At 43.9% G+C, this 23,104-nt stretch overlaps 1 protein-coding gene and 1 long non-coding RNA gene across 2 annotated transcripts in view; both read right to left on the bottom strand.

Moving 5' to 3' along the window:
• Positions 1-23,104, bottom strand: part of LOC121694807 (zinc-binding protein A33-like) — a 221,330-nt gene that overhangs the window by 45,306 nt on the left and 152,920 nt on the right. The gene's annotated exons all lie outside the window — the stretch shown is intronic.
• LOC121694875 lies at positions 2,311-4,536 on the bottom strand. The gene is made up of 2 exons (XR_006025925.1): positions 3,620-4,536; positions 2,311-2,429 (listed from the first exon to the last, which is right to left on the bottom strand). It is a non-coding gene; the product is annotated as an uncharacterized LOC121694875 (long non-coding RNA).

Here is a 23,104-nt window from a genome sequence, read left to right on the forward strand (position 1 = left end):
TTGACCTTGGTTAGACTCTTCCATTGGCGAACATATTTCTCATGTTATTTCTCCGTATAGAAAATAAAGTCAATTTTCGACACACGTCTGTTGTTAGTTTATGACTTATGTATCATAAATAGTCAGATCCTATTCTATTATACACATTCAGATACATTTATTGAATTCATTTAATTAAAAACAGCCTTTGGGATGAATGTTACAACTAACCCCGCATATGGGGCAGGTTGTAACATTTCACCCATCGCACATACATACAAGATATAACACATACAAGTACCATTCATGATATGTTGTCAAATATTGAAATTGTGGGAAGTTTACATAATTTAAGCTGTATGTTTCAATCGTCCCCCATGCTGTTTCATTCATCCCACCTGGCTGAACAAACAAAACGCATGTTCAACTTCTAGGCTACTTAAATAACTCTTGAACGGTTTTGTTCAGAGCTGTAAATGCAACTGTATTTGACAGAGGATAGATGTAGGTTGATAGTGACAAAATAACTTTCAGTGTTTTACGATGTCTTTGTAAATTACGTTTAATTAAGAAGTGTTTCATTCATCCCGGTTCTCCCCTGATTGTCCAAGCTTTGCTTTGTGTTTTAAGTTATGCGTTTAGACTGCCGACTGAGGGGAAAAAAAGAGATTCTGTTGCTCTGTCCGAGTGGTCATTTAAATATAGATCTTTAGGTTAAATTGTGTGTGAAAGTTATAATCGGACTGGTAGGCCTAGTCCGATTTAACACTGCAAAACAGAAGCAGCAGCTGGCAATAGAAGTCAATAAATAATTTCCGGGTCAGAGCAATCGGAAAAAATAAATAACAAAATCAGTTTTAGGCCGTTTTTTAAACGTTCTACTTTTGATCTGATCATGAAATCAAAAGTCTGAAAAACAAAGCATTATTTGTTGGTTTGTATCACATTCATAAACAAATAATGAAACAAGTGCTTTTTTCGTTTTTTTCATTTTGGATTCTCAATTGAATATCAAATGAACGAATGATACACGGACCCCTGTATGGTTATGTGATTTGGCAGACACTTTAGTCCATACAAATAAAAACAATACAGCCTACAAAAGCTAAAAATGAACAGTGAACAATTGAAAATGTTGGTAAGACTAAGGAAAATAGCAATGATAAACAATAATGTCAATTCAATCAATAGCCTAATGAAAATAAACAAATAGGCCTACTATAATATACAAACCATAATTCATGAAACACTTGTGCATGTTGAACAGATATGCCTTTAAACCCCTCTTGAAAGACCAGAACTCACGGGATCAGAAATAACGGGAACTGTTAACAGTCCTTCATGTTATTGTAGAGAGATGTTGCCATACTATTAACTAAAATAGGGTAGGCCTATTGCAGGATCTTCAGTGCACAGATATTTGATTTTGAGACCTTTATTCCAAGCCAGTCCATGCATCCCACTCACCAACCCCTATGTACATTTCATTTTTATTTCATAATAGTCACCACCAGATGGCAGTATAAATCTTGTAATCTGGTTAACTCATCTAGGAAGTTTTGAAATTTGGCTATGAACTGCATAGTGAGTGCGGACAGCAACTAGATAAGATGTAGAAAGATATCATTATATATATATACGATATTATCATCTTTATGTGCCTAGCAAGCTAACCACCTGTCAGAGACATGTTCTGGATGACCTTACAACAATTTATAAAAATGTAGGATTTTACCTCTCTGTAATAAGACAAAGCAATCTGATATCACACATCTATAATACTGCAATCTCAAAGAACCCAAAAGCATCGTAAGAGTGTGAGAAACATTTTATTGTCTTTAAATCACTACTTTGGTCCAGTGTGCACAAGTGTATGGTGTAGAAGTCTTTGTGCAACAGGCAATGTCAGGTTGATTCGTTCTGATCCACTCTGACAGAAACGGGTACGATCCTCAGAGCAGAGAGTTTACAGACATTGGCGAGGAATGGAAACATTCTCTGAGTAAAAGTGTGTTTGATTGTGTGAAGGTGTGTGTTGTTTATGGGGTCAGAGAATGACACCTTTCCTCTGTCCCAGTCCAGCTGCACTCTGATCCTCTGGAGTTTCTGTTTCAATGTGAGGAGAGTGGGCAACTGTGGTGAAGAACGGGCTCCATATTTGCCATCTTCATACCAGATGTAGCAGCATCCGCTCTTGGAGGTAAAGTCTCCCTTCCTCTGGAGAGACTCTACCATCACACCCAGGAGCCACCACGTACTGTCCCCAACCTCCACATCCCAGCAGTGAGTCCCTGAGTTAAAGCCCTCAGAGCCCAGGACACAAGACCACTCATCAAACCTCTCTGGGTTATCAGGAAGCTGCTGTCTCTCATCACCACGTCTCACACTGGTCAGATCCTCAGACAGGATGAGACCTGGGTGAGCAGTGTTGGGATCCAGAATCACAGGAGCTGCAGAGAGAAAGAACACACACACACACGAGCTGAACACTGAGTGATGTGTGATGAGAATGTGAATAATGGTCATTAACAGTGTAATGGCACGTAGAGTAGTAACAGTGACATGCTCTTTAGTCATCAATATGTGTGTGTGCATGTTCGTGTGTGTGTGTGTGTGTGTGTGTGTCTAAGGCAGGGGTGGGCAAACTTTTTGGCTCAAGGGCCACACTGGGTTCTGAAAATTGGCTGGCGGGCCGCACAACAACCTCCCCCCCCCACGACACACACATAAAAAAATAAATTTTTTATAGCCTATAATTTAGTATTACAAAATATTTCTTTTAAAATATTAATTGCTTAAAAATACTGCTAATTTTATGCTGTTTAACAAATGTATAAATTGTGCACTGTCGCTTTAATTAACGTTTATTTCTCAATGATCTTCTGCCTGCTACGGTATGGCCCTCTTACACTTTTTAAATGGTCAGTAGTGGGAACTACTGCTGCCTTCATGATTTCCTTTTAAAAGTTTCTTATAAGAAAGAGATATCAATTATCAACAATGACAAGCCAGCTGGAACCTGCGGCTCTCTCTCCCTCTCGTGAGTGCAGACGCGTTCCCAATTAAATGGATCGCATGTTCACGTTAGATCTGCTGTAAAGGAGATAACTAAGAGTTAACTTAGTTTAACATGATGTTATCTCTATTTAACATGATGTTTTGACATTGACATTGTAAACGTTCTCTAAGGAGAGTGAAAAGCAGTTTGCAGTAAAGCTAACCAACGTCGTCTCTATCGCAGGAAAAAGGGCCGGATCCGGCCCGCGGGCCGCAGTTTGCCCACCCCTGGTCTGAGGTGAATAGTGGGTGCTACCAAGTCATGGCACATAGAGTACAGTGACATGATGAATCCCGTGGTCTTACTCACCATACTGAACAGTCTCCTGCATCTTCTCTTCATGTGTCTGTGTCTGTGTCTGTGTGTGTGTGTGTGTGTTTCACTCACTGTACTGAACAGTCTCCTGCATCTTCTCTTCATGTGTCTGTGTCTGTGTCTGTGTGTGTGTGTGTGTGTGTGTTTCACTCACTGTACTGAACAGTCTCCTGCATCTTCTCTTCATGTGTCTGTGTCTGTGTGTGTGTGTGTGTGTTTCACTCACTGTACTGAACAGTCTCCTGCATCTTCTCCCAGACTACTCACTGTAGTGAACAATATCCTGCATTTTCTCCCAGACTCTGAACTTCAGGTTGCCCAGGTGCTTTGCCACATTGATCAGAGCTCCTGAAACCCTCTTTGGATACTGCAGTGTGCACTGGGCTCTGGAATAACATTCAGGAGTCAGTGCTGCTGTGGGTTTGGGTTCTCAAACTCCTTCAACAGCATTTCTGTGTATTTGTACTGACTCTGTTACAGCACAAAATAGTTACTAATGACATCCTGCTGACATCCCAAAACACTAATATTTAAATTGTGTTTAACAGGCTGATTAGTACCTTAATATATGTTGCTGTTAGTTCACAAATGACTTTAGCTTCTTCGCATAGCTTCACCTGCTTCCTTAAGGGCCCCATTTTAATCTTGAGCTCTTCCTATCAAGCCTTACAGTAAACACAGACTGTCACCATTTTTTTTAAATGAATGTGCTTTCCTTTAAGGTGCCTCTTCTTCCCTTTACCAGGAGTGGCAATACATGTATGGAGTGCACTGCACGATATTGATGTGAAACAACGTACAGCCACACAAGACTTACCTTCAGGGCAAGCACTTGTGTACTGATGGGTCTGAAGTTGTGATTCTTATGTATTTCTGAGTTTATGCACTCATAACAAACCAACTCTCCATCATCTTGACAGAAGAGTTTGACTTCTCGTCTGTGGAGATTGCAGAAAATGTCTGAAAAAAGTCATGTGAGCATGTGATGCATAACTATGTACAGTAGATACCACTCTTACAACGCTTACAGGCTAAACTAAAACTGTTCACAGAGCGTATGCTGCGACAATTAGCTTCCACTATAATCAATGGAATTGGCTACTTTCACACACAGTGAACAGAACACTACTCTAAGTATACAGAGATGTTGTATAAAATGTTGGACGCATTTCTAAACACATAGGCAGTCCACAATACTGAAGCTACTGTCTATGAACAGCACATCTCCCTTCTTCATAATTTTGAGATTGGACCAATACTCCACTAAAACGGCACAGAGTACTCTTTGCGAGTTCGCTTCCTGCGGACTTGTGTGGAGCGAGTTGGAGAGTTCCTCGTCGCGCCAGCTCTCCGCACTTCATGCTCTGTTTTCCCCGCCGTGTGCAACACTACGCTGCTCGTCCCCAAGTGTAGTGTGAACCGGGAAATGTCCACCACAGCCCCCCATTTCTCTAGCACGTCCAGGCCGAGAATGCAATCATCCTGAATGCTAGCCAACCAAAGCTGGTGGCTCGCCGTCTCACCGTTGATGCACACACACACCACTTTTTGTCCATACAGTTCCGCTCGCTCTCCGGTAACTGTTGTGATGCGCGTTTTTGTCTTTTCCCAGCCTCTGGGTCTAGCTACCAGCGTGCCGGGTAAGAGACCAGGGCGCACAAGCGAGATGGTGGAGCCAGTATCGATCAAGGCGCGACACCGAGTCCCGTCTAGCGTGCAGTCCACATACAGTCCTCTGGTTTGGCCGAGCCGGCCCAGCCGTATGCAATCCATAGCCCCTCCCGCCGTGCCACCTCCTTCTAGTAACTGGGGCGCAAGCGTGAGGGGTGCTGGGGCTGGGCAGTACCACGCGATGTGTCACGGCTCGCCACACCGGTGGCATCCGTCTCCGCTGGCCGGCCTCTTCCACTCGCGTGGGCGGCGTTGTGGTGGCTGTGCCGTGGTCTGCCGCGTCACCTCCAGTTCCTCCCCGTCTTCCTCCATCGATGTCTGGCGTACGCAATGCCTCGACTCTGTTGTGCAGAAGATGTTTTCCACCCGTTCGGCTTCCGCGAGGGCCGCGGACGGCGAGCTGGGGGCGCTCAGGCGAAGGTGTTCTTTTAGCCGCTCTGGGTGGATGCCTCGCACGAACTCTTCCAGTGCCATCTCTTCATGTAGACTCTGGCTGTACGTTGGGTAGCCCCGCCGGGCATACAGCTGCAGGTCAGCCGCGAACTTTTCCAGTCTCTCGTCCTTGTGCCGCCGTCTGGAAGCGAGTTGTTCTCTGGCATCGCTGATGAAGATTCTCTGGCCGAATCGTCGTTGCAGAGCTGCTTCGATTGCGGTCCAGCTTACTTGCTCCGCCGGTGGCAGGCCTTCTAATACTTGTAGCGCTTCCCCCTCCAGGGCCAACGCCACCTGTACGCCATTCAGCTCGGCTGCCAGCCGGACCTGTACCAGGTATGTTGCCAGCGGCCTTTCGCCATTGTAGTGGGGCAACTTTACGCTGGGGCGCCCTTCTACCGCCGCTGTCGCACCAGGGACCGGCCGGTTTCCATCGCTCCCGTGTGGAGCGGGTTCAAGTGGCGGGATGCTGCCATCAGCCCGGTTCGTTCCCTCCTGTGGCCGGGGCCGGGTCTCTTCGTCACGGTCACGCTGCAGGCTGGCTCCGTCTGCTGGGCCCAGCAGGTGGCCATGGGCGAGCGCGCTGTCGAAGAGCCATCTTGGCAGGAAACTCATCATCGCCAGGGCATCAGTTGCAGCTTTCTCCTCCCGTCCAGTAGGGGTCGTCATCCCACTTTTGACACCAATGTAACAAACAGAATGGTTTTATTGGTTACGCACCAAAACACACGAACATCATTACACAGGCAACACAAACGAGGTCAATTAAACAAGCACGATACACAAACAGGGTAGTCACATACAATACACGGGGTAAACACATGAGGTACAACATAAAGAAAGACTATAACAGCTAACACTAGGGTTGCCACCTGTGTCTGACAAAAATCCTGGACATTTTGACCATCCAATCGACCTTTTTGTTTGTAAGCAACGGCGCCTTTCGCACATCTAACCCAAGATAAAAACCGTCATTCTAAGCGACAATTGTATAGCTAAAATTAGTAAGAATGACAATTTCTAGTTATTTGTTTAGTTAATTGCTTTATTTAATAGCCGACCTTTATTATTTTGTTATATTTTCACCAGTTTTTAGTTGTGGACACCTGGGGGCAGTATTGAGAAAAAAGGGGGAATACATAATTAGGTTCTGCTTTTTTGCTTATGTGGAATAAACTTTCCTTTCTCTGTCTCTCCTTGTCCCACACACTCTCCGTCTCCACCTTACCATATCTAATGAACCTCCACGGTGCCTGCCCCCACCACCACCACCCATGTTATGCTACGTCATTTTTGTAGAGCCAATAAGGCTGTGCATACGTTTATAGACGTGGGCACGCTTCAATTAAACTGAAATACACATTTTGCGCATCATGTACAAAAATCCGGGACATTCAGTGTCCAGGATTTTTATTTTTATTTTCCTGGACAGACCATGAAAACCCTGGACAATCAGGAAAATCCTGGACAGGTGGCAACCCTAGCTAACACATACATGACAAGGTAAACGCAATTACTCATACCAACATCAACATTACACACACACACACATACACTGCACAGCATTATGGGAGTTCAGTCATGAACCAGCTAGACTCAGTTCACTACAATAACATTGTAGTATAACCTTTAAACCTGTCGTCTTAAAATAAAATCTCACATTCTTAACTCATTGAATGCCAAGCTGTTTTCGGGAGCTTTGTCCTAGAGTGCCAGCAATCTAGACCTTTGTTGATGATTTTTGTACAGCCACAGCATATTCTGTGTTATAGCTATGAACACATACAATGGCTCGATTAAAAGGTGAGACTTTAAGCTCTCGGTGGGTGCAAACCGTGTATTTCTACACGAAGTGTTGCCTGTTACTTGTGTAAATTTTCCGGGAAGTGATCAGCGAGACCTGGCGAGACTGCCACCTACTGATAGACCCACGAAAATGGCCTGGTTTTGACCTGACGTGCATGCGTCACTGATTCGACCCAAAGCGGCAACCGAGTTATGATAAAATGTCCAGATTGTGTGTTTTCATGAGTTTTTGATCGTCATATATTTCATTTCCATTCATCACAGAGTTCCCAAAATCACATATAAGGTGTGTTAGTGTCTAGTTTCGTAATTAAAAAAAAAAGCTAAAAACGTAATATTATGTTTTTGGCACTCAATGAGTTAATGTTTCAAATCAAATCTTCCATTTCCTTTACTTTAACTTAAGTATTCTATATCATAAACATAAAACAGAAATGCATATCTTCTGTGTTGTCAAAGACGATTTTCACAATCACATTCTAAAGCGGGCTGGTTTCTTGACAACCCTCCCTAATATGGTGGTTGGTTGATCTGGTGGTTGAGGTTCTGGTGGTACAATCACAGTGTCTTGAGGAGTCTCTACAGCAGGCAGGTGCTGTGTTTGTGATGTATCCTCAGGCTCTCTCATGCCCATGTCTGGTATCACTGGTTCAGGGATGTTAAACTCCAGTGGCAAGGGTGCATGTCGGAGGTGCTTGACATTCCTTATCACGAGAGTCCCATTTTCCGTATTGACCAGTTCAAAAGAAGTGTCAGAAGTATTCCTTAGTATGACATAGCGAGCATCTTTGTATTTTGCATCTAGTTTGCTGTTCTCCAAGTTTGCAATGTATACAATGTCTCCTATTTTGAAATGATGTTGTTTTGCTCCATGTTTCTTATCTGCATACTCTTTCATTTTGCTTTTGTGTTCTTCATGATGCTTTCTGATACCGCATTCCTCGTTTTCTTCCTTCTCCAAGGTTGGTAGTTTATCCCTTCCAAAGATAAGGTAGGCTGGAGTTTCACCAGATGCTCTGTGGGTAGTTGTGCGATATGCCATGAGAATCTTTGGCAGTTCCTCTTTACAGTTCTTGCCCTCACATTTGGCTGCCCTAAAGGCCTTTTTCAGGTATCGATGGAAACGTTCTTACTTTTCGGGTAATAGGGAGATGCCCTAATGTGTCCGATTCCACAAGCTTTCAGAAGAATTTCAAAAAGATTTGCCACAAATTGTCTGTCAGTCACGACCTCTAGGGGGTATCCAAAGCGTGCAAAGAGTTTCATCTGTTTACAGTTTGTGATGAGATATCTGACAAAACTATCGCTTCAGGATAAGACGTATAGTAATCAATGACTGTCAGTATGTACTGGTTGCCTATCGGACCTACAAGATCTATACCTAACTTTGTCCAAGGCTTTGGAGGTAACTCTAGTGGTTGGAGTGGCTGATCTTCATGTAGTGGTTGATTCAGAACGCAAGCATTGCAATTCCTGATCATTCTCTCAATGTCCATATTTGGCCAATAGAATTTGTGTCTCAAAAATGGTTTTGTTCTCACTACACCTTGATGTGTTTCATGTGCTAAGTTCATTGCTTGTTTTGTTTTACCTTTCGGCAGCACAATCCTGTGCCCTCTCAGGATCAATCCGTTGTGTGTTAAAAACTCGTCCGAGCATCTTCTATAAGGTTGCATTTCCTCATTCTCCTGTGTCGGCCACTGTCCCGTTTCTTTGATTGATATGAGTTTTTGTAGTATGTCATCCTCTTGTGTGTCTTTTCTGATGTCATCGAGTGTCATGGCTGGTACTTCACTTGTGATGACGGAAAGTACTCTGTCCATATATGTGTCAACATATTAATTTTCTTCTGTTACAGACAAAGGCAGTCTTGAGAGAGAATCTGCTACGTTACACTTTCCTGCTATATGTTCAATTGTGTTTTCAAAAGGGTGCAGTCTCATGCCAAGTCTCTGAATTCGTGGTGGTAACATTGTTGCTTTTTCTGGATTAAACATGTAAATCAAAGGTTTGTGATCTGTCTGTAAAGTAAACTTGCTTCCCCATAAGTATGTCCGAAAGTGTTCTACAGCCCAGACGCATCCCAGAGCCTCCCGCTCTATTTGAGAATAGCGCCTCTCTGTGGCGGTCAGTGAGCGGCTTGCATAAGCAACCGGTTTGTTTTGACCATTTGACTGTTTCTGAAGCAGTACAGCTCCTAATCCTATTGGACTAACATCTGAGATCACAGTAGTTGGTGCATCTAGCTTGAAGTATGCTAAGCCTTACCATTGCTCTTTTCATGTCAGAAAATTACTTTTCAGTCTCTTTCGTCCATTGCCATTTTTGACCTTTTCTTGTCAGTCTCCTAAGTGGCTCTGATAGGTTCGCATAGTTTGGAATGAACTTCATCAAAAATCCGCATGTGCCTAAGAATGAACGGAGTTGTGCAACATTCTCAGGTCTGGGTGCTTTGCTTATGGCCTAGACTTTCTTTGGATCAGGTTTTATTCCTTCTCCTGAAATGACATGTCCTAGTATTTCAATCTGTTTCAACCCCAGCACACATTTGTCCTTGTTAAGTGTTAGTCCTCTCTCTCGGAATCTTTGAAAGACTTTTCTCAGTCTCTCCTCCAGCTGATTATCATCATCTGCACATAGAACCATACAGTACCATCCATATAGCATACAATTCCACTTATCAAAGAGTCCACAGCCTTCTGATAGGCTTCAGGTGCTGATGACAATCCGAATTGTACCTTTTTGTACCTGTAACAGCCTCTGTGTGTAATGAATGTTGTCAGCTTTCTTGATTCTGGGTCTAACTCAATTTGCCAAAAACCTTTCCAGGCATTCCACTTATCAAAGAGTCCATAGCCTTCTGATAGGCTTCAGGTGCTGATGACAATCCGAATTGTACCTTTTTGTACCTGTAACAGCCTCTGTGTGTAATGAATGTTGTCAGCTTTCTTGATTCTGGGTCTAACTCAATTTGCCAAAAACCTTTCCTAGCCTCAAGTTTTGCATATACTTTAGATCCTCGAACTGCTTGCAAAATACTGTCAACAGTTGGTACTGGATGCCTTTCTCGAATGACAGCCTTGTTCGCCTCTCTGAGATCTACAGAGAATAAGATAATACATAATTTCACTGCATTTCTTACATCCGGTAACTATATGCATGTGACAATAAACTTCCTTGTATCCTTGTATCTACGCATAGCCTCATCTCTGCTGTGTCTTTCTTTGGTGTGAGCAGTAAATTTGACACCCATTCAGATCCTTCATTAACTTCTTCTATGATATTCTGCTCGAGCATTTTGTCTAATTCCTGATTCACAGCTTCCTTTATGAGATATGGAATTTGTCTCAGTTTCTGTGCCACAGGTGGTACTGATGTATCCACGGTTACTTTGTGTGTGTAGCCATTCACTTTTCCTAGTCCTTTAAAAAGTCCTTCATATTCTTTGAACAGATTCTGAAATCTTTCTGCTGAGTGTTCTATTGCGTTGACTGTTTCTTTTCTGTTCAATATTCTCAGTGAGAAGCTAGACATCCTTTCTAACAATGCTTCTACATTGCCTCTGATCACATAGACATCATCCTGTATTTTATTGTCCTTCCAGCAAAGACCTGCTTAAAAAAACAATGCATGGTAATGGTGTTTTCTGACCATATGCATAAACATGCAGCAAAAGCAAATCTTGCCTTCAAACACTACAACTTGTCGCCAATTCAAAAACACTCTTTAATCAATCATTCCACTCTGGACAACAAAATGCAAAATCTAGTTCTCAAAATGAGCATTTTTGCTATGTCTGTTCCAGTACTTTCTCATTTTTCTGGTATCAGAAAAAATTGTGAAAAGACAAAATGTACTGAATAAAAAAATAATTTATTCATTCCTCCCAAGATGTAACTGCCATTGACAAGTAAGACATACAGTAAATACCTAGCAAGATACAGTAAATTTCATGGAGATATAACTTGTAATTTTTCATCAAAATAGACCTACAGTAAACACCTTTTGTACTGTTTTCTCCACCAAATAGGCAATACAATACTTTGTCTAAATGTGCATTAGATCCATACTTGCAAATAGCAACACAGAACAGACATCTCTTATGTACAGTATAATGAATGATTGCTGATTGAAGAATTGTGCAAAGGAGTTTCACACAGGTGTATCAGAGATTCAGACTTATGCAAGGAATCTATACCACTTGTGAAAAGATCAGTCCCTCCAGGAATTCGCGATGTTGCGATCGCAACAATTAACACAAATTCAGCAAATCCTCGTGAATTCTGGGCGACCTCGCCATTTTATCCAAACATCGCAAATTTGACCAATCATCATGGTTTCCCCGTAAAAATTTCACCTACCACAAAAGTCCCTCGTGCAGAATATTAAGTCAGATGCCACACTCACTTCTGCAGACACAGAGACTGCCCTATGTTCACTCCTCTGCCGTTTTAATGACAATAAATAGAAGGCTAACGTTAATGATCTGCTTTACTTGCGCATCTCTCAACCTGGTGTTGCTAACCTACCTAGGCTATGAAAGTAAGTTAATTAAGGCCTACTTTTACTGACATTTGAGTAGGCTACAGTATGCAACCCATTGGCAAACGTTTACACCTGGAGATGTCTTTTAGCTCGTGTCATGTTTGCTAGCTTGTGGGCTCAGTTGTGTAGTGCTACCAAAATCATAGAAATGAATAACATTGCAAGACATTTACCTCTTCTGTGATCCAAGAATGCGTTCATTCGAGTTATTTTTTAACATTTATTTTAACTAATGACATAGAAACATCCCGAATTCCATCCACATATCGTAATGCACAATGCAAAAAGTTATTTCCACTCATAGCCGAACACAGTGAGATGCAAGCCTTCCAATCCACTTAGAAATGTAATTACGCTACTCTCACGTCCTTAAAGTGGCAGGCAGTCAATTAGACGTACACACCACCAATGTAATAACATTAAAGAAAAGTGTAGTCTAATAGTTTAAATCAATATAAAATTACTAGATACTTAGTTGGCTATTAGTAATTATGCAAGTCACAGAATATGAATTATTACAAATATATGAACTTAATATGAATTACAACATATATAAATGTATTGAAACATGACATGATGCCATCTTTTTAGGGGGCTGTCTTTTTTGGACAGTTCTACGAAAGGTTATACTGCTTTGTGAATTACCCCAGTCAAAGTATTTACACAAATAAAGTAGGCCTACCTTGATTTTCTGTAACCCTTACTATATACCTTTACTTATCCTTTTTAATAAGCATCAAGATGATCAGTGTGCTTTTCGTCTTACAAACCTTAATTGCCTTCAAATAAAAAATAATAATAAAAAAAAAAAATGTCACTTCCTCCTTGCAATTTCTTCGCAACAAACAGCTAAAAACACCGCAACTTCCATCGCAATTTTTTAGAAAAGTTGTCGCGAAATCAGGCATTTTAGATCGCAACAATCTCAAAAAATCCTCGCGAAATCCTGGAAGGACTGAAAGATGTTTTCCCTTTGTTTAGCATGGGAAAACCAATATAATTTGGGGCTTTTGAATGACACCTGTGTTAACTGTTTTGCAAAAGGGTGTGAGAAATGTGTGAACACAATAAAAATGTGTGAACAAGAGCAAGAGACTTCTGCTGTGCAAAGAAAGTAGTCATGAAGACCAAGTGGATTCGAGTTTACTGAAGCAGGTAAAAGCAATTGAGAAAAACTAATAACATGTGTTCAGAGAACTGCAAAGTTGTGTTCAAATCCGAATTTGAGCAGTGGTTACCAAATTTTTGGCAGAAAAAGAAATAATCATGATCATGCATAATAAATCATAATTCATAATGATGTGCCCACCGTACCTAATGCTTTAGGTGATGTGCTGTTCATGTATGAGGTCACGAATAATAGACTATGAACTGATGTCAATTTCTGATGGTTCATGAGATATTAAGGAATGAAGTAATACATAAATCATGAATTAATTCATGCATGAATTCATGATAATCCATGTACCCTAAAGTGTTACCCAGTTGACTCTGTAAGTATTATTGTGTGGGGGGATTGACTGCAAGAGATTGGATGTTTCAACGTTTTTACTGTCCTGTGTGCTGTACTGTTGGTACTGCAATTTGATGACAGATATTGTTACAGTCTGAAGAAAACAAAACCTTTTACAGCATTGTGCACAGGGAATATGGCACATGTACAATACGAGCTCCTGTGCACCAGAGTGGAGTTTTGCACCAGAGTGGAGCTGCTGTGCACCAGAGTGGAGTTTTGCACCAGAGTGAAGCTGTTGTGCACCAGAGTGGAGCTGCTGTGCACCAGAGTGGAGTTTTGCACCAAAGTGAAGCTGTTGTGCACCAGAGTGGAGCTGCTGTGCACCAGAGTGGAGTTTTGCACCAGAGTGGAGCTGTTGTGCACCACTGTAGTCAGCTGTGCTGTGAAGGTAAATCTTTCTACTGTATATATCCTGTCTGTCAGGCCACATATGCTTGACAGATTATGACAACTAGTTATGACAACTATGGTAGTTCAACACTTTTGCATGAAATGACTCAAGCAATAAAATAAGGCCTATTTGTTTTATGGGGTAGGGCTATTTAGCATGGAATCAGTATATCAGTATTTTGACCAACATGACATTAGCAGTTGAAAATATAAAAAACAGCAGACATTTGTACACAAAGTTGCATTGATGTACTAAAGCATTTGCTGTTGATTCAGGATTTGGAGAAATTGTTTTATGATGTACACAAGTGCTAAGATGTTTGGGAGTTTGAACAATCAGCTTTGTGAATTTTAATTCTGAGAAATGCGCCAAAGTGAGTGAGAAAAACTGTAATAGCTACTATGACTTTGTTGTGTGCAGTAATGTGATATCTAATATTACTTTGTTGTGTGCAGTACTGTAATAGCTAACATGACCTCGTTGTTGTGTGCAGTAATGTGATAGCTAATAATATGACTTTGGTGTGTGCAGTAATGTAATATCTAACATGAATTCGTTGTTGTGTGCAGTAATGTGATAGCTAATAATATTACTTTGTTGTGTGCAGTAATGTGATATCTAACATATTTTGTGCAATGACATGTCCCTGCCTCAGTCATTGCAAGCGCCTCTGGATTGATTAATCACCACTATGTGGATACTGTTTTTAGAATTGATTTAGATTAAGTGTTAGTATAATTTGTATTTTAGTATATTTAGTATATTCTTTATCTTCTACTGTCCTTATTGCTTAGTTGTGTTTTTATATTATATACTTTAATTACTTTTTCTGCTGTTAGTGAATGTGTGTGTGTTGTCTGTATGCTACTGAGACGTTGAATTTCCCCTGAGGATCAATAAAGTATCTATCTATCTATCTATGACTTTGTTGTTGTGTGCAGTAATGTGATAGCTAATATGACTTTGTTGTTGTGTGCAGTACTGTAATATCTAACATGACTTCGTTGTTGTGTTCAGTAATGTAATATCTAACATGACTTCGTTGTTGTGTGCAGTAATGTAATATCTAACATGACTTCGTTGTTGTCTGCAGTAATGTAATATCTAACATGACTTCGTTGTTGTGTTCAGTAATGTAATAGCTAATAATACTTTGTTGGTTGCAGTAATGTAACTAATATTACTTTGGTGTGTGCAGAAATGTAATAGCTAATAATACTTTGTTGTGTGCAGTAATGTAATAGCTAATATTACTTTGTTGTGTCCAGTAATGTAACTAATATTACTTTGTTGTGTGTGTAATAGGTTGAAATGGAGTGCCTGTGCCTTTAAGCCAACCCACCACATCGGTGCCACACCGGATGCCGGATGGGTAGTAATTATCAAAGAGGCTGATGCTTGCTTTATAAGTGTGGTGTCAGACATGGCCTGGGAGGCGGCAGGACTAGGTTGGGATTGTTTGTCTGTCTCTAGTTTTGTGCCCTCGTTTGCTCCTTCTCATTCTGTGCTCCTGTGGTTAGCAGCTCGTGGATATCCGTGGTCTTCTGCAGAAGGGACCCATGGTTGGGAGTGGTGCTGCAGGAGTTGGGAGTCGAGCGATTGATCGTTGTGACTCAGTTAGCGATTCGTGAGCTAAGGAGTGTGTGGGTTTTGTTGTCTTCTGCTGGTTTCATGGTCCGATTGGCCACCCAGTTCAATACGCGTCCACTGTCGCAGGGAAATCGCATTTCATCAGCTGTTGTGGTTGTACGCTGGCTACATCCATTGGAGTGGATCTCTATTTTCACCAGCTAATACTTGTGCTGCTGTTTTGTCTCTCTGATTTTGTTTTGTTTTATTTAGTATGCCGTCTGTCCGCGACGTGAGGCCATTAGCAGTAGGCCTAATCTAGGCGAGCCTACTGTGCGTGCTGGCACAGGCTTCTTACAGTAACCCTCCTCTTGTGTGTTCATGCGGGCCTGTGTATGTGTTATTTGTATGGTTTTATTTCTGTCTTTGTCTGTGGGAAAAGGTCAGCGCGTCATTGGCGTTGTGTTTAGTTTGTTTATTTCTTTGTTATCTTGTTCATTATATGTCTCACCAGTGGCAAGTGTCGTCTATTGCATGGGCATGTGTCTGTACAGTATTTGTCACAAAGTCTGCTGTGAGTGGTTAAGGCGCTTTTGTGGTGCCCCTGTTGGGTTTTGGTTCTGTTGCTGTTGTGCATGCTGTGTTTACTCTAACTGTAAGCTTACTTACACCTTTGTTTCACTGCCCCTCAGACGGTGAGAGCGTCTGTTGGCTCCTCATGACTTAGACCGGTTTCTTGACCCATTGGTGTGATTGTGTCTTTCATTGTTTCTTTTTTTTTTGTTACCGAAGTTGGGGCTTTACTGCAGGGAGGCTTGTCACCTTGTGGTGGGTGTCTATTTTTCATGTGTGTGTTTTACTGTGTGCATTCCCAGTGTAGCGTGCACCTGGGTGGTTGTGGTGTATCCAGAGTTCCACGTGTGGTCCTGTTGACCCCAGTCCAGATAGCCTGCCTCCCCTGGGTAAGCCCCACTCCATGTGTTTAAGTATTTGTTTTGTCCTGTCTATGGGAGTATCCCTAATGTGAATTGTTCTGTCTTGTCCAAAATAAAATGACCGTATGTCATTCTCTTCAGGTTGATGTGTTCTTGAAATACAATAAAAACACGTAATTATTGGTTTATAGAATTCTGTCTCTGTCTCATAATTGCAACGAACCTGTGTGTCTACAAATCTGATAGCGAGGAAGTGTGTGCCCAGGCTGCATTTAAGCACACCACCTCACCATTTAATTCCTAGGGGAGCATAACTCCTCTAGGTGGAGTAGTCAACAACTAAAATCTGAAACTCTACTCCCGCTTCACTGCATGTGCAGAAATGTAATAGCTAATATTACTTTGTTGTGTCCAGTAATGTAACTAATATTACTTTGTTGTGTCCAGTAATGTAACTAATATTACTTTGTTGTGTGCAGAAATGTAATAGCTAATATTACTTTGTTGTGTGCAGAAATGTAACTAATATTACTTTGTTGTGTGCAGAAATGTAATAGCTAGGCTAATATTACTATACTGTGTGCAGATTTGGGGAGGTGGCAGAGAGGAAGGAAACAAAGCGCCTGACGATTGCTGGGGACCATCTGACAACATGATCCCCTGGCCAAGGCTACAGTCATTATGAAATGACTGACAGAGAAGCATCCATGGATGAATTATCCATCCCTTATAAACACTGAACTCTCAGCCATGACAGCAGATCACACTGACCTTAATGTGTTTAGCGGTTTCCTCACAGGTCACTTTAGCTTCCTCAAACTCCTTCAGCTTCTCCTGTAGAGGCTGCAGCTTGGCCTTGAGCTCCTCCTGAAATGATCACATCACTTTAGCAAACTCACCCCATTATCAAACAACCGCATGTTATTAATCACATATGTGCACACGTTTGTAAGGATACTGTGAGACACATAACAAACATGTAATTTTCTATGTACAGTATGGGCTTGAGGTGCACACATCCCATAATGTTAAAACTGTGAGTGCTTCATTAGGGCTCAACAGTAAGTGTAATCTGTATGTGTACAGTTATAGTGAGCAGCAGTATCTACTCTATAGAAGGACAAGCAAGTAGGTGCTGCTATACTGATACAAAAGGCCTTACCTTCATCTCACAGGCTGCTTCCACAGTAGGACTGAAGTTGTGATGTTTGTGTAATTTTGAGCACAGACACACAAACTTCTTGGCAGAAGAGCTCCAGTTTTCTTTTATGCTCTTTGCAGAGTGCGTCCGTATGATCTCTCTTGTAAGTAAACCTCACACAGGTTCTTTAAAGTCAGATTTGGGAGGGGAGAATCTTTCAGCGATGTATTCCTGCAGACTGGACATTCTCTGGATCCTTTGGTGTCCCAGAACTGCTGCAGACAGACTTTACAGATGCTGTGACTGCAGGTCAGGATGACAGGATCCTTGAAGATCTCAGTGCACACAGGACAAGAGAACTCCTCTTCTAGTTTAGAGGCCATTTTCAAAGAATAAATGCAATCCAAGTAAAAGCTCCCCTCTGGGTATGACTTTCACTTTCACAAATCTGGTCAATCTAATGACTCTTAAGGTTTGTGTTTTAGTCATCAATCTGCAAACTTATCCCAACGTCTGTAAGGTTCTGAACAGAAGCAATGTAACTCTTCCTTGATATTTCCCCCAGAAAAGTCCTCATGCCTGACGAGTTCTACAGGAGTAATGTTGAGCCAGAGCCCGTCTACGGAGAGCCTGGCCACTCCGTATTAAGTCCCATTGTACCAAATTTTGGATGCAGTTCCACCAGAGTTCCACTGGCGGCGATCGCCATGAGTGCAGAATGAATGGGAGTCAATGGAGCTAGACGGCTAAATTTGTCTCTTTTTACCTGATTGTCATTGACAAATCTCAGATTTGATCGTAGTTTGTATAACTTCAACATGGGTTATAGGTCAAAAGTTAAATGAACGAGTACTTATGTCCTTTTGATTTCTTACAGGTTGGGTCGTTGTTGCCCATAACATGCTAGCATTGTGCTAATGAGAGAGATGCAACGATATGGAATTTTAGGGCCGATAACGATAACCGATATTTATTGGTTTGTTGTGGCCGATACCGATACGATAACCGATAATATTACTCTTGAAAAAAAATTGTGAAAAGTGATTTCGGGAAAGCATTTAATAAGCATAATTTTATTGTAGTAATTTTACCTACCACCAAATGATGGACATAACTCATAATAGTCCTCAATAGTACAGCAGTCAACATAACAGTAGCCTAGCCCTACAGTATGTGTGGCTCCTTTAAGTGAACCTGACGTCAGTGAATTGCGAGTGAGTGGCTTTCATTTAGGACTGAGTGGCGTTTTCATTTAGGACTAAACGCTCATAAACGGCTCAGCTTGGAATAAGCTACAGTATAGCGACCAAATCAGAGTTTGTGAGGGAAACTTAGGTTTAGTTTCAACTGCGGGTAACTGAATAAAGCTGCAACTCCTCAGACTGTATCTTATGTCCGTCTACTCTGTTGCGCACAGCCTGCTGCAGCAGAAATGAAAGGAGTTAGCCCCGAAGGTTTTAATAACTTATTATGATGACCTGTCTGGACTTGAAGCACGAATGGTTAGCATATTTCTAGGTAATAATACAAAACCCAAGCTAAAGTAATGCAAATATAATACTAAAACACAACTTAGAACTAGGCCTACTTGTACTCGTCCCACTAACGAGTTTGTTTATTTGTTTACCCGACCAGCGCGGTAAAGTGCAAACACACCAGCACAAGACGGCTCTAGATAGGGCTGAGCTCCGCTCTGTTAAGGTTAAATGGCGGATCATTCACGAGAGGATTTTGAGATGCACAGATTCCCAAATGAACGCATATCCACAGATTTTGTTAGAGTGGTGAAATACATTCACACCACTGACATTATATTGAGGAAAAAGTATAGCCAACCAAGCTCAAGTAGCTCAGTGTAGCCAGACGGACCTTACGTAGGCCTAAATTAGGACTTTAAAAAATATCGGCGCAAATTATCGGCCAGAATTCTGTTATCGGACCGATAATAATATTTACATTTTTTCACTTATCGGCTAATAATATATCGGCCGCCGATATATCGTGCATCCCTACTTTTTAGAACAATTAAGTGACTTTAAAAAATATAATACTCAACTAAGTGTATTTTCTTTGCCTCCCCTTTCGAATACAATACTCAAATTACTTATATCCCAAAAAAAAGTGGATTTTGAGGGGTACAGCTCCATAGACCTCCATGCATTCTGCACTCGTGGACGAGCGCCCTCATGTGGAACCACAGATGGAAATGCAACCAGTTCAGAAACCATAAGTTACGCATGTAACTATGGATCTGTGAGACCGAGGGATGACCGTCACTACGGTCTAAAAAAGGAATGATCACCTTCGTTCTGCCTATCACCGAGACCATATGTCAACAAAGTCATGCCCATGACCTCCGGAAGCAGAACGACTCGAGCTTGTAAATAGCGGAGATTGCTCCCGGTTCAGTCTCCTACCTTGAGCGCCTCAGGATGGTCCGAGCGACAAGGATAGTGATGGTCATCCCTCGGTCTCACAGATCCATAGTTACATGCGTAACTTACGATCTGTTTCGACCTCACTCTGACCGTCACTACGGTCTAAAAAAGGGATGACACATACCAAAAAAATCGCGAGGAGCTCTAAGCTAACCATTAAAACCTCGCTCGGTCACGGACATGAGGGCAGCGTCGCCAACCGGAGCTGGGCGAGTGACGTCCACCCTATAAAACCTGGTAAAAGTGCAAGGCGTCGCCCATGAAGCCGCTGCACAGATATCGCTTGCTGGTACCCCCTTAAGGGCAGCCCAAGACGTAGCCATACTCCTGGTGGAGTGAGCCCTTGTACCCGAAGGGACCGGCATTCCCAGAGCCCGGTAGGCATGGGAAATAACCTCAACCAGCCAATGCGACAGCCGCTGTTTGGAAAGCGGTAGTCCCTGCTTCGCCGCCCCAAATAAGTTGAGTGTGTTCCCTCCTCAACGACTGCGTACGGGCCAGATAAGCTCTCAAAGCCCTGACTGGGCACAGAGTGAGCAACTTGTCGCGCTCTGCCTGTGAGGCAGCAGACGGCTGGAATTGGGTCAGCTCCAGAACCTGGTTGATAGACTGCTGATTTAGAACCTTAGGCAGGAAGGCTGGATTAGGCCAAAGTGACACGCCAGTGCCCCCTGCCTGCCACCTTAGGCAGTCTTCGCTGATGGAGAGGGCGCACAGCTCCTCGACGCGCATGACCGAACAAAGAGCCAGGAGAAAGCAAGTTTTAAGAGACAAAGATCGCAGATCTGCATCTAAAATGGGCTCATACGGGCCTTCAGTAAGTGACATTAAAACAGTGGGCAAATCCCAGTTTGGTGCCCGCAAAGTGCGAACTGGACGCAACCGGCGGGCCCCTTTTAAAAACTGACCAATCAGTGGATGCCTACCCAAGGGCCTGTTATCCGCACCCTGGTGAAAGGCTGAAATGGCCGAGGCATAAACCTTCACAGTACTGACCGCCTTGCCTTGATCCAAATAGGACTGCAAAAAGCGCAAAACTTGTGGCACAGGGCAAACCGCTGGCTCAAGACCCAAGCTGGCACACCAATCCGAAAAGGTCCTCCACCTGAGTGCATAGCAAGCTCTAGTAGAAGGAGCCCTGGCGTTGTTCAGAGTCTCCTGCACAGACTCAGCTAACTGTTCAATGACGGACTCTGCAGGGGCCAAACCCACAGGCGCAGGGCACCTGGGTTCGTATGCCAGATCTGCCCGTCTGCTTGTGACAGAAGATCCGCCCGGCAGGGTAACTGCCATGGCTGACCCCGCAGGAGCCGGAGAAGGTCTGGGAACCAAGGCCTCGCCGGCCACCGTGGAGCAACCAGCAGAACTGTGTGTTGGCCCTCCCTGATCCTCCGCAGGACCTGAGGTACAAGAGGGGATGGAGGAAAAGCGTACAACAAGCCTGTCGGCCAGTCTTGTGACAGAGCATCCAGGCCCAAACTGCCTCCCTGTCCCACGAGAGAGTACCACTCTGGGCAGTGAGTCGTTTCTGCCGACGCAAACAGGTACACTTGTGCAGTACCATACTGAGCCCAGACCTGGCTGACCACCTCTGGGTTCAATCTCCATTCCCCCGGGAGTGGCCCGGTCCTGGAGAGAATGTCGGCCGCCCTGTTCTCCACGCTTGGAACGTGTACTGCCCTCACTGAAGCCAGACGCGGCCATGCCCATGACAGCAACTCCTCCGCCACCTGGAGGCACCGCCAGGACCTTGTGCCGCCTTGGTGATTGACATGATACACCGCCGAGGTCTTGCTGTCTGACCTCACCAGAACATGTTGGCTTCGCAACCCTGGCAGGAACCTCTGCAGGGCGAGATGGATGGCCTTCAGCTCGAGGACGTTGATGTGCTCTGACGTCCAGGAGGGAGGCCACACGCCCCCTCGCTGACAGCCCTTCCCAGACAGCTCCCCAGCCTGTTAGAGAAGCGTCTGTCGAGATGACTTGCCTCTTATGAGGAAGGCCCCCCAGTGGAACACCCTGGAGTAAGAACCTCCCTCCTCCCTCCAAAGACGCAGGGCTCGGATGCAAGCAGGAGACACCCGCAACTTCACATGCCTGTCGTCTCTCGCGTGGAGCTGAAAGGCATTGAATCAACACTGCAGGGGGCGTGCCTTCAGCAGGCCCAATGGCAGTACCGCAGCTGCCGTGGCCATTAAGCCCAACAGCCTCTGGACTTTGTGGGCGGTGACCAGTCTGCCCAGCCGAAAGCCTGACAGAGCCTCGGTCAAGCTGTCTGCCCTCCGTGGAGTGAGAGACGCCGTCATGCTGACCGAGTCGAGGAGGACACCAAGGAAATCCGCCTGCTGGCAGGGCTGCAAGTTGCTCTTTTTCCAGTTGACCGTGAAACCCAGGGCCTGGATATGGGTCAGAACCATGTCGGAGTCGTGCACCACCTGCACCTGAGATGGGGCACAAATTAGCCAGTCGTCCAGGTACGGTAGGATCTTTAGGCCCTGGACCTGCAGGGGGGCTAGTGCGGCTGCCATCACGCGAGTAAAAATTCTGGGGGCCAGTGAAAGGCCAAATGGGAGGACCTGAAACTGGAACACCCTGCCTTGGAAGGCGAAGCGGAGGAAGGACCTGTGTGCTGGGCAGATAGGGACGTGGAAGTACGCGTCTTTTAGATCCAGAGACGTAAACCACTCCCCTTCCTGGATAGAACGAATCACTATTCCAACGTGGACCATTTTGAATGGCAGCACCTTGAGGTACTGGTTCAAGGGCCTGAGGTCGAGGACCGGCCGGTAACCTCCGTCTTTTTTGGGCACAATAAAATATTTGGAATAAAACCCAGTGTGCCGTGCGTGCAGCGGTACTTCTGAGATGGCCCCTTTCAGAAGCAACTCCTGGACCTCCTTGACAAGCACGGAATTTAAAAGGGGGTCTTTCACAGACGTCATCTTGACCCCTGAAAACGTAGGGGGCCGCCGTCGAAACTGTAGGCGGTAACCATGAGTCACCGTAGCCACAACCCAAGAGTCTGGCACAATCCCTTCCCAGGAGGTCCTGGACAGCTGGGAAGGGCAATCGACGGGCAGCCCCGGATCCCTAGGCAGGACCGCCACCGCGGCCTGCACCTCTGCCTGCGCCCCGTCGAGGTCTTTGCTGTCCTCTGGGCCACTGAGTTGGGGCTGAGCTCTGGTCTGGTGCACGAAAGCGCCGGTCCCGTGGGGCAGCATAGTTGATATTTACCTGTGGTGTTCGGGCGGGCTGCCACCGCCCATACTTACCTGATGCAGCCCTGTGGGGAACCGGAGCCCGCCTGT

The sequence above is a fragment of the Alosa sapidissima genome, chromosome 2, assembly GCF_018492685.1.
Source record: "Alosa sapidissima isolate fAloSap1 chromosome 2, fAloSap1.pri, whole genome shotgun sequence".
Taxonomy (NCBI): Eukaryota; Metazoa; Chordata; class Actinopteri; order Clupeiformes; family Clupeidae; genus Alosa; species Alosa sapidissima.